Consider the following 11,083-nt stretch of genomic DNA (forward strand, 5'->3'; position numbering starts at 1 on the left):
CGAGCCATATGCAATCATCAAAAGAGCCATAGGTTCCCGACCCCTGCTCTACAGTAAAATCTCTACTTTGACTCCAATGCATATCCTCATAACTCAATATTACAACACTAAATTTGAATAAAATTGTCACGTTTTGCGAGGTGGTGATGGCGGGTGCGGATCCCAAAAAGCAGGCAGGCTATCTTAGATTGGATTTGCCTTTATTAGTCTCGCAGTGGATACATTTACATTTCACAGCAGCAAAGTTATGAAAGAAATGAAAGTAGAAAAGCAAAACATAGGAGCTGCTGGAAAAGCAGATACTCTCGCGGCGCGTCTTGAAGTCAAAAGAACAAAAAAAAAAAACTAAACAACAAATAACATGACAACACAAAGACACAGAGAGACATTCATTCTTAAGCACTTTCTGTACCCTCTTTGTTACATAAAGCAGTTCCAGATGAAAGAGGAGAGGATCAAAGCGTTTCTTCACCAGTGGATCAGGGACATCATGGTGGAATGTGCAAGTCGACTACAAGCTAAATGTTGAAAGCAAACACGCGACTGTAGCATCCATTGACGAAAAGAGATTGTCTCACATCTCCTGTCCCACATAAATCAGCTTCAATTCCATCCCGCGTTCCATATACGCATCGGCGCTCTGCGCTGACACTCCTTCCTTCTTATCGCGGGCTCCTCAAGCCATGTATCCATCCAGCCGCAGACTGTCCAACAGCACCGACCTTCCACTGAATAAAGCAGGGCTGTGAAGATGCTGCCCAATACAGGCGCAAGAAAGCACAATGGCCCCTTTGGTGTCCAGCGATGGCAGTCGAATGGCACAGACATTCCTCCCATTCAAAAACAGTACTGGCATATTCATGCTGTCGAAAAGGTGCAACCGCTCAGCACAGTCTCCTCCTTGATGAATGTCGTGGACAAAAATGCTGAAAAACAATCTGTATCCGTTCCACACGACGCACAACATCACAAAGTGACAAAAGAAAACACAAAAACAAGACAAAAACAACAAAAAAAGCAAGGCTAATCAGAGCACTTGCTGACGGCTGCCTACTTAGGCGCCATCTTGGACTCCTCCTCCTCCATGTGATGCTTTGTGTAAGCGGGTTCGGTAAATGATACAACTTCTGGATAGAGTTGAGGTTCTTTATTAGGACGGCTGTGTTGGTTGGAGGGAGAAGGCAATTGACATGTGTGGCTCTCGTAGGCTCTCATCAGCCCCCAAATGTGCACCTCAGTGCGTAGAGGGGGGGGGGAGACAAACAGGCGATCCTTGGGACAGCCCCTGGGGATGGTGGTAGTTCCCTGGGCTTGCTGGACTTTTCTCTCAACCTCCCACCTCAGGGCGCCCAGGATGCGCTGGACCGGCAGGATGCTGGCGGTGGTCTCCTCCCATTCTGCCGGCTTATGGATGCGGGATAGGGCGTCGGGCTTGGTGTTCTGTGACCCTGGGCAGTAGGTGAGAGAAAAGTCGAAACGGGTGAGGAAGAGTGACCATCGGGCCTGCCGTGAGTTAAGTCTCTTGGCCGACCGGATGGCCGCCAGGTTTTTGTGATCCGTGTAGACGGTGAAGGGGTGTTTAGCTCCCTCAAGCCAGTGTCTCCATTCCTGCAGGGCCAGGACAACCGCCAGCAGTTCCCGGTTGCCGGCGTCATAATTGGCCTCGGCGGGGCTGAGCCGGCGGGAGAAGAAGGCGCATGGGCGTAGCTTCTGGTCGGTGGGAGAGCGCTGGGACAGGACGGCCCCTACTCCGGACTCGGATGCATCCACCTCGACCGAAAACGGAAGGTCCGGGTCGGGATGACGCAGGACTGGAGGGTTGGTGAAGGCACGACGGAGGCGGTTGAATGCCCCCTCAGCATCGGGTGTCCACCTAAAAGGGACCTTGGTGGACGTGAGGTTAGTGAGGGGGGGTACTGTCATGATCTGGTTGGCGACCAACGGGAGGCGCTGTCTGCCCCGCCTGCACCTGCACAGGTGCTGGTCGTCCCGATCAGATTGGCGACCAACGGGTAGCGACGTCAGCCCTGCCTGCAGCCTCGCAGGTGCTGGTCGTTTTAATCACTGACACTTAAAAGGACACCCGGCACGACCATCCGGTGTCGGTTCATTGCTACGTCCACGTTAGCGCAAGCCTTGTCGAGTTTGAATTGCGTCACTCGACGAGCCGTAACGTCCACGTAAATGTCCGGCCGAGACCTCCTTCCAGGTGGCCGTCCAGGGTGACACTGGGTGTCTGGCAGTGCACGCCCACGTCCAGCCACGCTGTCGTCGTGCATGACGAATTGACTCTCATCCACGACGAGCCGTGCAACATCCGCGTCAACGTCAGTCCGAGACCCCACTCACCGCTGGATTCCGAAGCGGCTCAGGACTGGTCTCATTTCCCCGGTGCCGGGCAGTTCACGCCGACGTCAGCGTCCGGCCGAGACCTGGTCCCATACGGTCGTACGGGGTGCCATTCTGCGCCTGGCAGTTCGACGTAAACATTGAGCCATGCGCCGTCGCGTGAATGTGCGAGAGGGATCGCACTCACGCCCACGACGATCCGTGCCGCGTCTTCGTCCACCCCAGGCCGAGTCCCGTTCCCATCAGGCCGCCGCCCGTCGTATGCTGGAGAGGCAGCGGTTGCCGTCTCCACCATTGTTCCCTGGCGAGTGGACCTTTTGGGAGACTGTTGGGACTTCTGGAAGCAGCCCCTTGAAGGCGGGGTACTGTCATGATCTGGTTGGCGACCAACGGGGGGCGCTGTCGGCCCCGCCTACACCTGCACAGGTGCTGGTCGTCCCGATCAGATTGGCGACCAACGGGTAGCGACGTCAGCCCTGCCTGCAGCCTCGGAGGTGCTGGTCGTTTTAATCACTGACACTTAAAAGGACACCCGGCACGACCATCCGGTGTCGGTTCATTGTTTGCTGCTTGTTTGCGGCATGCATTGTGTATGTGTTTGTTTAACCTTGGCGGACTTTTACTTTTGGTCTTCTTTTACTACTTTGTATTTTTTCCATTCAGATGATTTTGATGTTTTACATTTTGTTCCTGCTGACCTTTATTTTAATACAATTTGTCAAACAACCTCCTACTCACTCCTGCGTGCTTTTTGGGATTCGCACCCGCCATCACCACCGTGACAAAAATGTTTTACTGTTAATGTTGCTTGTCTAAGAACATTTTATTTCTGTATAAATCACAGTCAAAAATATATTTTAAAAACTCCATTGCTTGATTTAGTTACTTTGGATGCTTGTTCTCCATGTGCCGAAACAGTTTTATTGGCTTCACTGCCTATTTTGCTTGTCTTTTGCAACATATTGGGGAATTAAGAATTTTAAATGATGGGCATTTTCAATACGGTCAACTTGCTTTTGAAATACACTTTTAATTTTCTTGCAAGTTTTCGTCTCAGTTTTGTCTTGTTTTCCTTTTCAAAGAAGCCCTTCAAACACCTTTTTAAACTGATTTTTGACGGCTTACGGGATGAGGCAGAGGCACAGGTGATTGCACCAGATTTTCAAAATATTTTCCACTTTGATATCCAATGACAGATGTTTTGCTCAGTCTCTGTGTGGCCCCATGTCAGATGTCTTGCTTTCCAGTAGTGGCTTATTGACTTACGGCTGGGACTGCATGCATAAACCATTTCATTGCACTTGTTAACTGTTAGAAGTGTCATCATTTTATACTGCAAGCCGTTCTTCGCAAAATTATATAATTTACACAGATTAGAACATAATATCAGTTTCCAATATAAATAGTGCTCACAATAGTGTGGAGTCCTCGATAGATTAAAAGCTCATTTGTGCGTCAGTGGTTACGCATGGATATAGAACAACATATGGAGGTCAAGGCCAGCCTGTGATTTAATAGGTTCAAATGGATTCATGCTGCAGTAAAGAAGTTCAATGTGCTTTGGTGTAGCGAGATCATGCTGTGAATAGTTCTTGGCCTGCTGACAGTGCTTTAATCACAAATGGGCATTCAATGCAAGGATGAAAATCTGCCAGTTTTGGCAACCACATCAGCACCGGCTGGCTGCTGTCCAAAAACTGCATTAGATTCACCACATCTATATAACAATAATAATAATAATAGGTGAAAAGGTTTCTTCAGCCGTCATCTGTACTTCTTTGACGGTGTCGGACGTTTCGCTTCTTATCCAAGAAACTTTGTCAGCAAACTAAAGTCTTACTGGTAGTTTAAGCCCGATATATATATCCCTACTGTCCAGACATGGCGGTGCCGGACTCTGCTATGATAGGTCCCTGCTCTTAGGTTGGGGGGAGTAGAGGACTACTCCCTGCAGCTCCACTGATTGTTCCAATTGTTCTGACTAACGACTGGCCTGATTACCCCACTTCCACCGGTATCACCTCATCAGTATTACTAATCCTATTTTGCCTAAGCAGGCTGTTGTACGAAAATTGAACGTCACACCACCATATCGGTTTAAAGAAGGATGTAGCCGTTTTATGAAAATCGCTTATTTTACTCACCTTTTTTACCTTTTTTACTCACCTATATATATATATATTCAGCCAAAGGCTGAAGAAACCTTTTCATCGATGGACCACTCCTGGACAACTGAGAGCTTACACTGACGGAATAATAATAGGTGAATTGCTGTTGTTGGGCAAAGTAATAATCTGCATGGATTCAATAAACTCAGAGTACAGTGTGGTCTGAGTAGCAATTAAGTTAACTCTCTTTAACAAACAGTTCTCCACTAACGACTCTGCATCGGTGTGGACTGGCCTGAAAGCAATAACAAATTATCGTTTACCTTCCCCCCAAGCAGTGTACAACAATGGTATGGCTGATGAGTTAAATACATACTTTTGCCGATTTGAAAAAGACACCACCATTTCCCCGGTCTGCCCACCATTACCAGAAACTACCGTATCTCCGCCCTCTGCCCTACAGATCCACGAACTGGACGTTAGACGGCTCTTCAAGCAGCAAAAGATCAAGAAAGCTGCAGGACCTGACAGAGTGTCCCCCTCCTGCCCGAGAGTCTGCGCTGACCAGCTGGCTCCGGTCTTCACACAAATCTTCAACAGATCCCTGGAGCAGTGTGAAGTCCCATCCTGCTTCAAACAGTCTACTATCGTCCCAGTTCCAAAGAAACCACCACCCTCGGGATTGAACGACTATAGACCTGTCGCTCTGACGTCTGTGGTCATGAAGTCCTTTGAACGCCTCGTGCTGAACCACCTAAAGAACATCACCGGACCTCTGCTAGATCCTCTTCAGTTTGCCTACCGGGCAAACAGGTCTGTGGAGGATGCAGTCAACATCGGACTGCACCACATCCTCGACCACCTTGACAACACAGGAACCTACGCAAGGATCCTGTTTGTGGACTACAGCTCTGCGTTCAATACCATCATCCCAGAACTCCTCATCCCCAAACTTCTCCAGCTTGGTGTGTCCCCCACGATCTGCCAGTGGACCCTCTGCTTCCTGACAGGACGGCCACAACAGGTCAGACTGGGAAATATATCATCCACAACACGAACCACGAGCACTGGAGCCCCGCAGGGATGCGTCCTCTCTCCATTGCTCTTCTCTCTCTACACGTACGACTGCACCTCAACGCACCCAGCTGTCAAATTCATAAAGTTCGCAGACGACACCACGGTCATCGGTCTCATCAAAGACGGCGACGAGTCTGCGTACCGACAACAAGTGGAGCAGCTGGAGCTCTGGTGCAGCCGTCACAACCTGGAGCTGAACACGCTCAAGACAGTTGAGATGATGGTGGACTTCAGGAAACATCCATAACCACAGCTACCCCTCACACTATCCAACTGCCTGGTGTCAACCGTTGAGACCTTCAAGTTCCTGGGAATCACAGTCTCCCAGGACATGAAGTGGGAGGTCAACACCAACTCTATCCTGAAAAAGGCCCAACAGAGAATGTACTTCCTGAGGCTGCTAAAGAAGCATGGCCTGCCACAGGAGGTGCTGCAACATTTCTACACGGCTGTCATCGAATCCATCCTGTGTTCTTCCATCACCGTTTGGTTCGGGGCCGCCACAAAAATGGACAAAATCCGACTTCAACGGACAGTTAGGACGGCGGAAAAAATCATTGGCACCGCCCTACCCACTCTCGAGGACTTGCACACTGCAAGAATCCAAACTAGGGCGCGGAAAATCCTACTGGACCCTCCGCACCCTGCCCACCACCTTTTCCAGCTACTCCCCTCAGGCAGGCGCTACCGATCCATGCGCACCAAATCCAGCAGACATTTAAACAGCTTCTTCCCCCAAGCCATTAACTCTTTGAACTCTTTCAACAGTAGCCAAAATGGAACTGTATAGTGCCACTTAGCAGTTTTTTTGACAATGATACTAGTGCAGCGTGTTCTACCGGAAACAAATTCCTTGTGTGTCCTACATACTTGGCAATAAAGATGATTCTGATTCTGATTGATGTATGGACAGTACATATTGACAAATGAGTGGTAACGTCCAAGTCACCTTTAGCGGCATTGTTATATGTCCTTCAGACAAGTAATTGTAACAGCAGAAATTTGGGGATGAAGGCACGGGCCAGTGAAAACAAACAAACAAACAAACAAACAGAAAACACATTTTGGCAAGATTCTCTGAGAATGATCTTAGTTAGCGCAATCCATTTGATCGGGTAACCCTGTCAAGGAAAATGACCAAATCTTGGACCTCAAAGCAGACTTAATTAAATGCACAATAACACAGAGACAAATTGAGTAATTGATTGGATTTAGATGCCAACAAACACACTTGGGAAACAGAGAGGATTTGATGCCGCAATGTGAAAATGAAGTTGAGCAAACCGTTAAGCCATCTCCCTCTGCAGCACCCTGACCCTAAACCTGGTGTTAACACTGACTGCTGGTGTGTCACAGGAGTCTATACCCAAGGAAACAGCAGAACAATACACACATGCAGGCGGAGAGCCAGCCACATAAACCATGTACCGGCACAAGGAGATTATGATAACTGCACAGAGTAAGCGGAAAGTCAAATGTGGGCGTCTTGACTGACTGTATGGCATATGTCCTCACTGTAATATAAACACATTTGGGGAAAGCAGATAGTATGCGTGAATGGCCACCATTTAACATACAGGAATTATTGTACCTGTCTATAGCATAATGAAGTCTCCCCCATGAACTTCTTCCAGGATTTTCTTATCTTTGTTTCATATGAGTGGTGGAACTGTGGGCGACTGATGAGCATATGCAGAGGTGCAAGGTTCGATTACAACGCCAGTCTTCCTGTGTGGAATTTGCATGCTCTTCCCATGCCCATTTCAGTTTTATCCGGGTGCTCCAGTTTCCTTCTACAATCCAAAAACATGGGTGACAGACTAATGGAACCAAATTGTCCCTAGGTGCGAGTGTGAGTGGGAGCCCGGATGGTTGTTTGTCTATGTGTGCCTTGGCGAACCAGTTCAGGGTGTATCCTGACTATTGCCAGAATACAGTTGGGATAGGCTCTGGCACGCTCACAACCCTCAAGAGGATAAACGGATCAGGAAAATGAATGGATGGATGTTTTGGATGACATGGTCAGCCAGGTACATTTTACAGATCAGGAGTGAAAGGACCAATAAAGCACAATTGCTCATCCCGGCTGGAGGTAGAGCCACCATAAGCTTAAGGACTCCGAAATGTGGCAAAAGAGAAAGTTGAAAGAGAAATAGGATTCCGACAGAATTCGATTAGCAGTCTCTTCCCTGGGCATTTGTGCCGGTGAGGTGTGCATGTGTTTGCGTGTGTGTGGATTGTATGTGTGTGCGATTACCCCCATCTCTGTTCTCCGTCATGGGTCTGGGTTTTTTTTTTTTGGTTGACAAAAAGAAATTTTTAATGAGTGGCTCTTCCTCGCACTGCAGTGCTTTTGAAGCCTTAAAGTTCATTCAGCAGCTCCCACCACTTGTTTGGTGATAGCACATCAGTTTTAATAACTCTAAACACCGTGGAGATAAAACGACCCCAAATAATTCCTCGAGGGTCAAACTCATATAGCTCTGCAGGGCTCTTTGTCAAGAACAATTGCAGTGAACACCGCCTCTGAATAACTGGCGGCTTAACGATGGAACATTCTGTCCCCCTATTCTGTCTCCATGCATCAACAAGAAGGCATAGCAGCATGACAATTCTCACTTCTATTGCCCCAAAGCAAACAAACGTGTTGTTGGCCAACAAAGGTATTTTGATTCTGAGCGGCTCTCAAGAGAGTCTGATTGAGATGCCGGATGACGTTAATCAAATTATCGTTCAATGGCCCCAAACAAACACTGAAATGTGAGTGTTTAAGTCATCGAAAGAACCCCTTCCAATATGAAACACAAGCTACAGCTCAAAACTGAAGTTTGTTCCCCCCTTCCAGTGATTAAGGTCTTTTAACCCTTTTATGCACCCTACAAACTGATAACATGGTAAACCGTCCACTGTCGTAACCACTGTCTCTGAAAAGTTTAAACATGTTTCTAAATAAATGTTAAAAGCAGCCTTCAAGTAATATTTAAACCCACATTTCTTCTTTAGTTATATATGTATTAAATGTTTTTGTTAATGTGTTTAAAATTGTCAATCTATGCTCTTTTTGTGCAGCCAAGTAGCCGAGTCATGTACAGTATGGCAGGCTGATTGAAGACTTCAAATTGTCTCGACGTGTGAGTGTGAGTGCAGATGGTTGTTTGTCCATGTGTGCCCTGCGATTGGTTGGCAACCAATTCAGGGTGCCCCCCCCCCCCCCCCCCCCCCCCCGCCTAGTGCCCGAAGAAGGCTGGGATACAGTCAAGCACCCCCCCCCCCACAACTCTAATGAGAATGAAAAGGTCTGAAAAATGGATGGATGGATGGATGCTCTTTTTGTACTTTGTCTGGCCAACTTTTGTTTTCTCTGCTTTGCTTCTGGGTGTCGTTATTTGTGTTTGTAAAAGATGTTCCGAGTTGTGTCTGTGCTTGGGTAAAGAACATTGAGTTGGTTGTTGTATATGACATGCTGAATACCTTGACTTACTTTGCCTCATAATACATTAGTTGTGGGCATGTATATTTTAAATTAAAGCATGAACATCCAGATTGGGATTCAAATTATTTCCAGCAGAACTGACATTATCTGTCTTCCTGAACAAAAAAAAAACACAACATGATATGATTCACAACTGGTAAGAATGAGTGTGTGCACTGCAATAATATTCAGTTCTTGAAGAAATGTTAACCATCAAGCAAGTCAAACATAAACCAAACTTCATAATGGATATACATAATGTTTGGGAAACAGTCCTTTTGATGAATCAGGTACCTTTGGATTGTACAAAATTCGAGCGAGGAGGTCTATGTTCATGCATAAGCCTATAAAGAAAAGGCAGACGGGCGGGCGGACAGACGGACGGACGGACGGACAGACAGAGAGAGAAAGAAGATAGATAGATAGATAGATAGATAGATAGATAGATAGATAGATAGATAGATAGATAGATAGATAGATAGATAGATAGATAGATAGATAGATAGATAGATAGATAGATAGATAGATAGATAGATAGATAGATAGATGTTACCATGTATGAACTGTATGTGGGCACCCATGCACGTATGCACAATGGCGTTTTATAAACAACCCATCTATAATGGGAATGTGTTGATGTTATAATGTTGTCTAGCTGTGGCGTTCCAACCAACAGTGCACGATTCTGTATGGCAGACATGCAGAGTAATGGCCAAAACTGACTGTGAATACATGCATTCGCTGAAAGAGCAGAGATAGGGGGAGGTAGAAAGATTGTGAAGAGAGAAGACTAGAGAAACGGGAGGGAGGACAAAGGGCATGGGGGGGGAGAGGAAATGCAGGCAAAGCAGTGATGCAGAGTGAATGCATGCAGATCTCGGCGAGCCCATATTATCATTCTCAACCCTTTCCTTCCAGCTTTTCAGCTCCTCTCATATTAGTGTAGACCTACTTTCTCAAATGTGTGTACTGTAACAGCGCGCACATGTGCACATATTGGCCACCAGCAGGAAGACATTAGTCAGGCCAGCAGGTAACTTTACTCAAAATTGGCACGGATAACGAGGAGCCTCGGGAATTGCATCAGCTGGCAAAGCAAGAGACATGAAAGGCAAGGTACAGTTTGAAATAGGAGAGAGTTTTCAATTATGAGTGCAAGGATGTGTTCTGACCAGTCTTTCTCATGGACAAGATTTATCTTGGGATTAACTAAATAAATCCGTCACAATCCCCCCCCCCCCCCCCCCCCAAAAAAAAAATAAATAAAAAAATAAAAAATAAAAATAAAACAAATAAGCAACCAAATAAAGTTAGAATGTCAACACATCAACACATCAATCAAACTGTGTTGGTTTTGGTAATTATAAAATTAAGTGTGGGCTTGATGATACAAATAGGGGGGACAAGATTTATTTTAGGATAAGCTAAATACATCCGTAACAATCCCCCTCCCAAATAAATAAATAAATAAATAAATAAATAAATAAATAAATAAGCAACCAAATAAAGTTGGAATGTCAACACAGAATGGGAGCATCAACCAAAACGTGTTGGTTTTGGTAGGTATAAAAATTAAGTGTGGGCTTGAGGATACAAATAGGGGGCCATGAAAAAAATGCAATAAACTCTTAAAAATAAAATGCTTTGACACTGTGGTCATAAAATATATAGTCCAAAGACAGAGCATGAAGCAAGTGAATAAAATGGTGAAAATAGACTGTAATAACAAGCAAGAATAGAACACAGACATCTATGGGTAAAGTGTTACAAGGGTTCACATCAAAAGTTGAGTTCGCTACTGAGTGAACAATTAAAACATGAAAAAACATGAACCACATTTGATCTTCCCTTACCTCTGTAGCTTGTTTTTGAAATCCTTTGGAAAATAACAGTGCCTCAGCAGTGCTGGATCGTCAGTTTCAAGCTCTTCCCTCAATAATACTTTGCAAAAGTGCGTCAGCGAGGAGAGACGTGTGCATGTTTGTCTTTGTATATCCTGGGTTCTGATGAACAGTGGTAAGTGAAACTCCACTGGAGAGTAGGCAGACAGGCAGACTGAGTGAAACAGGAGAGCAGC

General features: G+C 46.1%; 1 protein-coding gene across 1 annotated transcript in view; it reads right to left on the reverse strand.

Annotated features, from left to right (window-relative positions):
• LOC148895416 (uncharacterized) overlaps window positions 1-11,079 on the reverse strand; it is a 114,395-nt gene extending 103,316 nt beyond the window's left edge. Inside the window, exon 1 of the mRNA XM_089000071.1 lies at window positions 10,860-11,079. The gene's annotated coding sequence lies outside the window, so the exon portion shown is untranslated. The remainder of the gene's footprint in view (window positions 1-10,859) is intronic.
• Between the last annotated feature and the right edge of the window lie 4 nt (window positions 11,080-11,083).

Source organism: Hippocampus bargibanti, linkage group LG07 (assembly GCF_051943395.1).
Source record: "Hippocampus bargibanti isolate YZ-2025 linkage group LG07, ASM5194339v1, whole genome shotgun sequence".
Classification (NCBI taxonomy): Eukaryota; Metazoa; Chordata; class Actinopteri; order Syngnathiformes; family Syngnathidae; genus Hippocampus; species Hippocampus bargibanti.